This window comes from Rhinopithecus roxellana, chromosome 10, assembly GCF_007565055.1.
Source record: "Rhinopithecus roxellana isolate Shanxi Qingling chromosome 10, ASM756505v1, whole genome shotgun sequence".
NCBI classification, from domain to species: domain Eukaryota; kingdom Metazoa; phylum Chordata; class Mammalia; order Primates; family Cercopithecidae; genus Rhinopithecus; species Rhinopithecus roxellana.
In genome coordinates, this window is record NC_044558.1 from 67,483,604 (window position 1) to 67,496,083 (window position 12,480).

Below are 12,480 nucleotides of genomic sequence, written 5' to 3' on the forward strand. Positions count from 1 at the left end.
ATTCTACCCTAAACTAAATACCAAGGTTTGGGGTTAACACTAATAATGGGACTGTTTTCTAACTCAAGCTTTATGACCCTGCATATTTGTTTTTTCCTGTGGTTGTAAATTAACAATATGTTCCCACTACACTTGTGTTCTCACGTATTCCTGCCCCTGCCCTGGCCCAGTGTACTGACCTTACTAAGTGCACAAATAGTGTCTCTTGGAAACTGCTTACGTTCAATAGCACTTTCTAGTGTTCCACGTATCATTTGTTAAACATGCTTTTGGAAGCTATCATGCCAGAGGCTAGGAGCTACTGATACAACATTAAACAAATTGGACATAGTGCTGTCCCCACAGAACTGACCACCAGAGATATGACCAGGAGATATGATCAAAGAGATACGAACAGGAACCCTGGGAATACCAAATGGGAGGGAAATCAAGGGTGCAGCAGAAACTGAAAGAGAGTCCAGCAGAAGAGGAATATTCTCCCATATACAGGAATCTAAATTCTACTTGATATTCTTGATATTCTATCTCTTATAAGCACGTGTAGTTCACACTTCTATTTGGGATCCCTATAGAACACAGAGAAAGAGGGATGCTCTACTTCCCACTCATTTGCAAGCTTGCATTTAGGGAGCACTCACCATATGGTGAGTCTGATGTATGCTGTAAATAGTAACAGTATACATATCCTGAGCCAGATGCTGTTTTAAGCATTTTACATATATCTGTGAATTTTTTCATTTAATTCTTACAATCTCTCTATGAGGTAGTATACAGTAGTGTCTCTATTCTGCAGATGATGAAACTGAAACACAGAGAAGCTAAGTAACTTGCCTGAGTTTACACAGCTACTAACTTAGCAGCAGCATTTAAACTCAGATAGCCTGGCTCCAGCCTCAGGTCTTTGGCCTTTCCTTCCATGCCTCTGTATCCCAGCACACAGATCAGCAAGCACACCATGCCTCTCTTTCCTGCAGGAGCTCTCACTCCACTGGCAAAAGTGGGTATAAACACCTACACAGAGTACAAGGGTTATACTGGAAATATGAAGCACATGACTGCAACTCACAAAACAAACTTCAGAAGACATAGTCCACAACATTTATACAAAACAGAACCTATTCTCCAAAAGAGAAATGGCTACCACTTATTGAGTGCCCCCTGCCAAGGTACCTAGCACTGCATTTAAGTTATCTCATTGCCTTCTCATAGCAACCATGCAAGGGGCATAGAATTGCTTCATCTTACGTAAGAGGAAACTGAGGCTAAAAGAAATTGTGTGACCTGTTTTAGCTGAAGCTGAAGTTCTTTCCCTATTTATGTAGTCTCCTTAAAACACAATGCTTTGTCCTTACTCCTAAAAAGAGACAACAATGTCAGGTAACTTCATAACTTCTCTTTGATATAGAAAGTAAGGGGAAGTGTTTCTGTTCAGGCAGTTACCAGATTCACTTCCCAAATTCTGCAACAGGAAGCTGGTGCAAACACACCAAAATATCATGCTCGCAGCAGCCTGACTGCTTAGAGACTTCCAGCTCTGGATTACACCATCCAAGGCTGACAGAATCACTGCTGAAGGCACTTGCAAGGTATAAGGGTGCCACGTTGGAGCACTTCATCCCCGAGGCGAGGGTGATCCCAGGGACAAAGTGTTTGAAGAGCTCAGCAAATCATAAGGGGGAAGACGAGGAAGAAGAGGGGAGGGGAGGGACTGGGACGGGATCCTTCCACCAAAATCTTCCTTCAACAACAAAGGTTGCCTAACCCGTCCTGATCAGCTCAACCTCCACTTTTGGCTGCAAAGTGTCCTGGAATGGAAAAGATAACTTAAAACCAAGTATTTGTATCCAGGATTTTAGAAGAGGAAGAGAAGTACATTTTAGCCCTGAAGTGTGAGATATATTGCTTCTAAGAATAAAAAAAGATAAAAATTGTAACTTTTTTAAACATATACTACAGTTTATAATAACAGCTTCTTTCCTCCCTCCTCCATCCCCCTTCCGCATAGAAAGCACACTAACTCTGCTAATTAAATCCACAGTAATAGAAAGTCAACTTAATATTAGTTTTTATTTATTTTTTTAAGACACAGTCTTGTTCTGTCACCCCAGCTGAAGTGCTGTAGTGTGATCCCAGCTCACTGTAACCTCCACTTGCCGGGTTCAAGCAATTCTCCTGCCTCAGCCTCCCAAGTAGCCAGAACCACAGGTGCACGCCACCATGTCCAGCTAATTTTTGTATTTTTAATAGAGATGGAGTTTTGCCAGGCTGGTCTCAATCTCGTGGCCTTATATGATCTGCCCACCTCAGTCTCCCAACGTGTTGAGATTACAGGCATGAGCCACTGCACTCTCTGTAGGGGACAGAAAAGGAACAAGTCATTAGATTTTCCAAATACTAGAAAAAAGAAAAGAACATGGCAAAACAGCATTTGGTTATCAGCAGCAGCAATGACTCAAATACAAGCATAACAAAGGAAGGGATGTGTGGTTGAGTCAAGAAAGTAGTGACTTGTGTGAAAACCAAAGAGGAGTGAATACTGTTCCTTCTGGCCAATGAATGCAGACAGTCAGCGTGCTTGGAGCCTCATGGCATCCTGCTTTCCCCTGGGGCTGCTAGGGGAATTAGGTAAATATAAACGTCTTCAAATAACACAAGATGTAAAAAATAGAAAGCACAGCAAACTGGAATAGTCATCAGATGATATATTTAGGAGAGCTTATTTTGCAAGCTAGAATTACAGAGCAGAGAGATGTGGTCAATTAAGAGTATTTAAGGATGAGTTTCTATGATGGGGGTGGGTGGCAATATGGAGTTGTAATCCAGGACAAAGAATCGGAAGAGACCACCATTCTCCAAAGACCAGGTGATGATTTTAATAAACTGGCTCATGTGCTATCACCCCAACAGCTAGTTTCTATATCAAAACTAGTTCAAGATTTCAACAAGAGGAAGTGGTTTACAAAAGAATCACCAAGAACCCAGAAGTGTTTAGTGGGGAAAAAAAATGCTACATGAGGTAACAGTTGATTTGTGTACTATTTAGGCTATGCATCTTTTAAAAGGGGGGTGTCCTACCAGCAGGGAGGACCATTAAAAAAGACACTGCTGCAAAATTCCTCCACTCCCAGAGTTCTTCATGGCCTGCGACACACTGTCAAGTCCCTATCTCCTAGACTAGAGCCTCATAGTTACCTACTTAGATAGTGCAGGAATTATGTTCATTTTACAGATGGGAAACTGAGGCACAGAGAAGTAAAGCAATTTTTGAAGGGTCACACAGCTAGCAGGTGACAGAGTTAAGTCCACCCTAGAGACTGCATTTTAAATGAGTCACTTGGTGCAATCACAAAAACAATTATTCTATGATCTGGGTTTTTTTCCCTACTGATTATTGAGATATAAACACTTTGCATGACTTTTTTATTTTAATCCTCACAAAAACACTTTGACGTTTGTAATATTGTCCTTTTGGCACCAGCATTTATTAGGCTTTGTAACTTTAACAGCATCACTTAAAGTGAGGTATCTACTTCAGTTTCCTCCTCTCTTATTTTAATCTTCAGTTATTTTAAGGATTCAACTCATTTATTCATGAAAAGCACTTGGAATAGCACCTGGTACATGGCAGGGTTCTGTTGGTGTAAGCTGTTATCATTACTGCTGACCTGGTCAAAAACCTGAATTACAGATATTCCCTTATTACCATACTAAGTCATATCAACTTCTTTCTAGTGTTTACAATATGCTTCAAAACAAATTAGTTTGCCAAATATAAAAGAAATATGCCTAAATGAAAATGTATGCCTTTATACTAATGAGAAGTAATTGTACCTAGAATGGTGACTGACACAAATTATTAGGTCGTTGAATATTTCATAAGTGTATTAACAAATGAATGGGCAGCCAAATAAAGGAATAAATAATCAAAAGTTCAAACAAGAAAGTGAATAACTAGTGACTGGGCGCGGTGACCCACAACTGTAATCCTAGCACTTTGGGAGGCCGAGGCAGGTGGACTGCCTAAGCTCAGGAGTTCAAGACCAGCCTGGGCAACATGGTGAAACCCCATCTCTACTAAAATACAAAAAATTAGCTGGGCATGGCGGCATGTGCCTGTAATCCCAGCTACTCGGGAGGTTGAGGCAGGAGAATTGCTTGAACCAGGGAGACAGATGTTGCAGTGAGCAGAGATAGCACCACTGCACTCTAGCCTGGGCAACAGAGTGAGACTCCGTCTCCAAAAAAAAAAAAAAGAATATGTAGCAAACAAAATTATGAAACTTAAATTAATCTGCAGAACCTGGGAATAAATAAATCAAAAAGGAATAAAATGGAAAGCAACATTCTTTTTTATTTTGTAAGAATTGTTTTTCAATATTTCACTTAATTCACTGTAAACCATGTATCTATTAAATGCAATTAACATTTTCAAAAGTAAGCGGTATGAAGTCACATAAAAAGCTAATAAAATCAACATCCAATTATAAGAGAACCTCACTGAAATCTTATTCAAAATTGAGGAAGGAAGTCTATAGTCACATTTTTATTTCATCCTTAATTTCCCACGCTTTTCAAAGAGCCATATTATAACTCTTTCTCAAATATTTGCGAGGAAGTATTTTGATTGTGAAAATAGATGCTCTGAGAATACCTAAGCTAAATAAATATTTACATTCTGTCTTTTTAGTTGAACAATTGACTTTGTTCTTCAGCATTTAGGTCAAAATACTTAAATGTTTTAAAACATCAATAACAAAAGGATATGATTTTTCATCAGATAGTCTAAACTTACAGGTTTTAGCAAAACCTTCACAAGAAGGAATTGAGTAATTTAGAAATGTTAATGTACACACACCGTAAAAATAAAAAAGGGGGGATGTTGGCCACTTATTCTTTTTAACTCAAAAAAAAATCTCTCTTCCTCTTCCTTGTGTTTATGTAGTTAAGCCGTGGTGAGCATTTACATCCACTTACATCATTATAATGATAACCTCAATTTGCTGACTTTATGTAGGATTTATATTAAAGGAGTCTTGGAACTTAGTATGCCTTAGTTCATTTTCAGAGCATCCTTGTACATCACCATGTGACTAGTATCTTATCTGTATCATACAAAATTAAAACCAGATGTACTAGGAGACAAAGCTGCTTTTTCAAAGAAGATAAAGTCACATAATTATCAACTTAATAAAACTTGGCTTCAAACTCTTATCTTCTCTTAATACAGCCAAGTTTTTCCCCACTAGATTATTCTTCCTTTACATAAATGTATGAAGTCACGGTGGCAGCTGAGCAGAAAGAACTGACTACCTGGAAAAACTCCAAGGTTTTTTTGAGGTTGGGCTAACCTGACCCAGCAGAAGCTCTGAGACTTGGAAGAAAGGGAAGGAAGGCTGTAAGAACTATTCATGTTTTTTGACAGTGAGTAACACGTAAATTACTGATAACAGGTCAGCAAAATGAAAGTGTAAAAAAAGGTGAGAAACGTCAGTGTTTCATAATAAACTTTCATCATGGGCTTCACTGGAAACTCTTGTTAACCCTGAGCTGTATATCCGAGCCTTGAAGCAAACCCTCCTTCCATTTGACCTCTCCTTTGAGTTGTAGGAGCTGCTCCTGTGGGTGCTAGAAAACAAGGTTCTCCTGAAGTTGACTTAGAACAGGTGGCTTTGTGTGAGGAGACTGCAGAGGTGTGTCAGGTGTGTCCAGTTGCACTGAATTGTTCACATTTTTGACACTGGAATTTTGCACATTCTTTGGAAATAAGCTGTTCATTTGGATTCCCACAGTCACCTCTCTCAACCCTGACTTGAGCTGCCAAGACTGAGTCACCTTCTCTCCTCAGTGGGTCATATTACTGTTGGCAGGTTCCACCTGTTTTAATATTTGCTTGATAACAAAAGTGATCCTTGAGAGTTGAGTGACAGGGGCTGCTGAGCAGGCTTCCAAACCAATTGTGGGAGAGATCAAGATAACCAGTCACCTACAAGAGGAATTATGAAGACAACTAAGCCAAAAAGAGAGTGTTCTAATAGATACATTTGTCCCAAGATCTTTCTTGGGATTAACCAGTGTTGGGCAAGGTATCAGTTTAAACAGAAGTAGGAGAGGAAGTAAGCTTAAAATGCAGCAGAAAGAATGCTGGTCTGATAGACTGGAGAACTTCAGAACATGTTGGAGGAAAAAGAGTAGATCTCTACATAGATCTCTAAAGTAGACACCTGGAAATAATATCCATCATGAGCCTGTTCAATACTAAAATTCTCTGGGAGGAAACAGGCTTCAGCCAAATGAAGCACCTTTAAGAGAAAATCCAACCCTTAAGTTCTTTCATCCTTGCCCTCCACGACACCCTGCTAACAATTGTTTTGCAAATAAATTGCTATATTCCTGAATATAATGCCAGAAACCAATTTCTTCCAGCACAGCTTTTCACCCTACTTAGCTTCTCAAAAGGATCACCCCTTTCCTACCATCTCCCATCAGTGGATGAAGTGATAGTCCCACTTAATAACGATTTAAGCAGTGGGCAAAGTTCTCAGTTATGCTCTACCTTGACCTTGCAAACCCAAGAAAGGGTTGTCAGCTCTTATAGAAGCAGGAAACCATGTCAGGGTGTGGTAGAGAGAGCAAGTAGTTAAAGAGAAGCCCAAAGTCAGGCAGGATGGTGTGCACCTGTAGTCCCCAGCTACTGGGAGGCAGTGGAGGGAGAATGGCTTGAGCCCAGGAGTTCCAAGTTGTAGTGCACTATGATCATGCCACTGCATCTGCACTCCAGCCTGGGTGACAGAATGAAACTCTGTCTCTAACAGAAAAAAAAGAAGAAGAAGCTCAAAGGACCCGGGCTTTCATTTCATCCTTGCCACTTGCCATTTGTGTGGCTTTGTGTTAGTAACTCGACAGCCCTCTACCTGCTTTCTCCCTCATCAAAACCGGCTAATAGTGTCAGAATGTGGCACTTGGCAGATTGTCTTTCTTCCTTCTACACCTGGAAGGCATCAATAATCAACATATCCATGGGTCACTCTAGTTAAAGGTTTCATGTCATTCCCTAACGACATTTTTATTTCTAGAATATGTATATTCTGATCATTATGAGCCCAGGAAAAATCCAACAGATGGTCAAGGCCATCAAGTTCAACACTCAATTTGCTTAAAGTCAACCCTTTATAAGTCAGCTGACATAATGTTAATAATATTCATATATATGTGTGTGTGTTTATGTTATTAACATTATGTTGGCTGACTTATAAAGGATGGACTTTAAACAAATGTATCTATGTATATCTGTATATGTATAAACATGTATATATATGTATATACACACATGCATATATATAGACATGTGTGTGTGTATGTATGTATATATCTGAAATCTAGCCTCTCGAAAAATAATTCACTTTAAGGGACAAGAGTAATTTTGTGATTGAAAATTATTTCAATGTAGGAATCATCAGCAAAATCAGTTAAAAGGTAGACTTGGGGTAATTGTGCAGCATGTCAGTCTATGTCTGAATAATCTGTTATTTTCTTGATACTTTTCTTCAACTGCAATAAGCACTGATATTTACAAGATATTAAAATACCTGTATTTAAACCAGAACATTAAATGCCATCCCAATTCAACATTTCTCTAGTTGAGGAAGAGGAAGTTGAAGGAAGAGGAGGCTGAGTGTTCATTAGATGATATTTGTGGTCTTTTTTATGATCATTGTGCTTAATCATATTATTACTACATTGTTACCAAATTTTTATCGTCTATAAAACTTTGAGATCATGAAACAGCCAGGAAGGATGCAGAGATTGCTATATCTTCATCAGCAAATGGGAGGAATGGCACTGGAAAATGCAAGAGTTTATCATAAATCACAAATATAGGTTTCTGAGATAAAAAGAGAGAACAGAATTCCTGATCCCAAGCATGAAATCGCTCTCTTTTACTGTAGCACATGTTCAAAGCGGTCTAGTCTAGTGGCCTTTTCTCCATGCCTCACAAGAATCAGGCACTGGAGAAATTACGTTGTTCTTCAACCCCCTTATGGTTCACAGGTAACACTCTGAAACCCACAGAATGTATGTGACTTGCCCAAGATCATGTGTTAGTAAGAGAGAATGAACTAGGACCTAGGTCTCCTTCCTACCTCCTCAACATGGACCTTTCCCAGACACTACACTGCTCAGTTCCACATTCCATCATAGAGCAACTGGACTGGACTGGCCCATTCACTCAGCAAAAATGTACTGAGAACACACCTAACATGCTAAGTCCTGGATATAAGACAAAAAATGTAAGATTCCATCCTCCCCCTTCCCAAAGGAAAAAAAAAAACAACAAAATACTCAAAATAAACAGGTAAATAGGTGAGGACAAGACTTAGCACAGGTTTTAAGATTGGACAGACCTGGACACATAGCCTGACTCTGCTCTACTAATGGTGTGACCTTGAGCTTCTGCGTTCTCTTGTATAAAATTGTGAAAATTTTTCAGAGGTGGTTTGTGAGGAGTAATGTGATAGCATTTATTTTCTTAAAATAGCATAGTATCTGGATATACTATTACTATACTGCTATTACTCTAGTAAGGGGCTCAGCAATGGTGGTAATTACCACTACTACTGGTTGACATGAGGCTGACAGAGGGAGGAGTACTTGTGGTCCCTTTTCTTCATTCTCCCATCAGATAGCCTAAAGTCCTCATCTTCCTGTCATCTGTACCACACAAATGGGGAGAGTTACTGGTAAGTTACAAGGGGCCCAGGAATGCCTCACTTAATGGGTTCTGCCTGCAGCAGGACTTAGTATCTCTCGATCTCTTTCTCTCTCAATTTCTCAGGCTGACTTTCTCAGTAAACCATCACTATTTAATTCTTCAGAGGCAATGAGTCATCCACCAGTCCAAACTTGTGCATGTTCCTGCAAGATATAATTTGGAACCTTTGCCTAATAAGTTTTTATTAATAGTAAGATGATCAGACTAAGATGAAAATTGCTACACTAAAAAACAAAAATAACTATATTGAGAGCTTTCCCAGATATGCCCTTTATCCATTGTCTTTATAATTCATTTAACTTACAACAATGTAGGGCGTTACATAAAAAAGCAACATGGGATCCCTATCCTCACAAGCTCTCCTGGAGGAGGCAGAATAAATACTAGTAAACACCAAGTAGTGAACATGGAAACACAAAGGCAGTTAGGGCTATATAAAGACAGGCACGTCAGTATTCAGGAGGGAGAACAACCATAAGAAACAAGAGTTAGCAGAATGTCGATCAGAAATGAAGCAAGACAGCACCTGTTTGGAAAGACTTCAAGGGAAGAGTTCTGAAGGGCAGTGGGTGATGAACGGAGAGGTGGCTTCAGGTCTGAAAAGAAACAACAAAGCAGGGATGTCAGGAGATAACAGGAAAAGTAACCCTCTAAGAGCAGACAGCAAAGGTGAGGGGACTTGCAAATTCCTCCAGAACACTGCAGGACTCACACAGTTAAAGTTAACTAAACAAGAGTTAAATAAATCTGATTTATTAAGGCAGATGTGAATTATATTGCACTGTCCTCCCATTACTTGTTTATCTGTATTAATCAGGTAATGAGTCAGCTTTCTGCTCATGGTTATCACAAATGGGAATGAGAATGTCCTAAAGCCAGACCCCAACATATAACTTCAAAGGTCCAGAAGTGAATCATTGCTTCATAGAGATCTCTGAAAGGTTAGAGACATCTAGGAATAATGACAGGACTTTTTTAAAATTATTAAAAATTATAAGAAGAGGATCTAGAAAATTATAGAAATACTTATTTTTTTAATTCTAAATGTTTTACCATGTCTTGCCACATATGATGGCAAGTTTTTAATAACTAGAAAGTTTATATTTTTGCTTTTTGTACAACGTTTAATACAACAGCACCATGTTGTCAATGGATACTTTTATAAACATTTGTTGACTCACTTGGCTGTGCTTCTTACTACAGTCATGAGACTCACACATCAAGAAACCTTGATTCGCTCCTCTACAAAGTCACTGCAGGCCACATGGGTGAAATGTATATAGGAAAACGATAATTCTCATTTAGCAAGCTTGTTTGATGTGACAGGAACTATTCTAGTGCTTTACTTATCATTTCCAATCCTTGATGATTAATGAATATCACTCTATGATAAAGCAGATGTCATTACAGATGAGAAAACAAGGGCTTAGAGAAGAGAATCAACTTCCTCAAGGCACACAATTAATATGTCACTGAGAGGAAACTACAGTCCAGCTCTACCTAATGTGAAAGAGAGAAGAAGGAAAGAAAGAAAAGAAGAGAGGAAGAAAAAAAAAAAGAAAGAAAGAAAGAAAGAAAGAAAGAAAGAAAGAAAGAAAGAAAGAAAGAAAGAAAGAAAGAAAGAAAGAAAAAGAAAGAAAGAGAGAAAAGAAAAGAAAAAGGCAAGGAGGGAGGGAAAAGAGACAGAGAGAGAAAGATAGATAGATCTAGAAAAAGGGAGAAAAAAATCATAAAAACAATTCACCCTTCTTAAACAAGGCACAGCTGGAGGATTCAAATCAATTATATTTCCCAACCCAGAAAATGTTTAGTAAACCACAGATTTTTTAGGGCTCCAACATTATTCCACAGCACCTCTTTCCAAACACCCTTTTTCTTCTGTTACTATATATTACTGGATATTTTTAGAAAATATTGGTAACTCATCAATGAATCTCTCCCTTCTTTCCCAGGAAGGAAGGGAGGGAGAGAGGAAGGAAGGGAGGGAGGGAGGGAGGGAAGGAGGGAAGGGAAGGAGGGAGGGAGGCAGGGAAGGAGGGAAGGGAGGGAGGGAAGGAGTGAGGGGGGAGGGAGGGAAGGAGTGAGGGGGGAGGGAGGGAGGGACTATCTTTGTAGACCTCTACCATAGTTTTTCAAATGAAAAATTAAATATCCAGGAAATAATTCCCAACAGTCACCACACAAGATTGAAACCAGACTCTGAAGCCAGCTAAGAGCCCTTTTTCTCCATTTACCAAAAAACAGTGATCACAGAGTCAGATATCTTCAGGTTACCTGCACACCTGTAGCCATGTGCCAGGAGTTCTGCTACAGAGATAAAATCAACCAGTTTTGAAATAATTGCAGCATAAGGTCTCACTTTATTGCCACTGATAGAAGAAATCTTAACAGTCCACAAAATCTCATAGGAACAATCCACAATGCCTCTTGAACTTAGAAAGGTAGATGTTGTACGGAACATCCCATCCTCTCCCTGCCCATCCTCCAGCTTGGCTCACTTCCAGTGGGAAGTGACTGTGTCTGGAAAGGAACTGGCCAAGTTTGAGAGCAGTCTCAACTCCCACAGCACACTGGCTCCGTGTTCTTCAGGATGGTGCCCTGGCTGGGCCACAGGAATAACATCAGCCTCTACAGAAGCAGTGGGGAAAGGCCAGTTGCACTGACACTGTTGTTTCTGGACTGGTTAGCATGTCAAGAAACATGAGGCCATGCAAGGACTGAAAGAGTCTCTTGTTGAAACAGAGCTGCCTCTTTTCTGTCCCCACATTACTTCAAGGGGGAAGTGCACTGCTCCTGTGCCCCACTCATCTTCTTATCTGAACCTCCAAAAGATGACAACTACAACTTTGAGAATCTACTGTGACAGTAATGCCATGCAGATGATATTTTCAGCTGAATTGGACACTCAGAGCAATGCCCAAGGAGCTGGTTAAGTAAGAAAGCCCATGTGAAGAGGCTAGGTAAGGTATGAAGCACTACAGAAATGTGCCTTTATGATATAAGCAGAAATAGGAGACTGATCAGGAGACACAGCTCAGCCTAGACAAAACCAAAGCAATGTTCATCACAATAGAAGGAAAGAAATCAAAATTCCAGAAGAAAGCCGGGTAGGCTCTTCTGGTCGGGAGAGAGGGCAGGGGGTGGACTTTAAAACATCTTACCCTTCTTGAAGAAGCCACAGCTGTGGAATTCAGATCAATTCTATTTTCTAACCCAGAAGATGTTTAGCAGATCACGGATTTATTGGGGGCGCCAATATTATTCCACGGCCTCTTTTTCCCAACACCCTTCTTCTATTACTAAATGGCTAGGTTTCTTTTAGAAAATATTGATAACTTGTCACTGAATCTCTCCTTTCTCTCCCAGCTTGAATCTCCAGGGGAAAAAAATAACAAAAGAATAAAAAATAAAAGAAAGAACACGTGGTTTAAAAAAAAAAAAAGTGGGGACAGAGGACCTGAAGTGTCTTAGATCTGAGATCTGACTTCCTCTTGCGGGCATGTTTTCTTTATAAACTGCCTTTATGAACACCTGCTTAGTGGTTTCAGATCCTGCAGCCTTTCGCTGTGGCACATGCTGACTTTCATATGCCCCAAGTTTCCCCTTTCCATCCCACTCACAATGCCTGGGTTCAATCCCTTGTCACCTTTTGCCTCACTGAGAGAGCGAACCCTCCACTGTCCTACCTCTAGGCTCGGTCTCTCCAAGCC

At 39.8% G+C, this 12,480-nt stretch overlaps 1 long non-coding RNA gene across 1 annotated transcript; it reads right to left on the bottom strand.

Moving 5' to 3' along the window:
* Positions 1-2,296: 2,296 nt before the first annotated feature.
* On the bottom strand, positions 2,297-12,131 carry LOC115899999. Its single transcript, XR_004059667.1, has 3 exons — positions 11,932-12,131; positions 9,297-9,366; positions 2,297-2,350 (listed from the first exon to the last, which is right to left on the bottom strand). It is a non-coding gene; the product is annotated as an uncharacterized LOC115899999 (long non-coding RNA).
* Between the last annotated feature and the right edge of the window lie 349 nt (positions 12,132-12,480).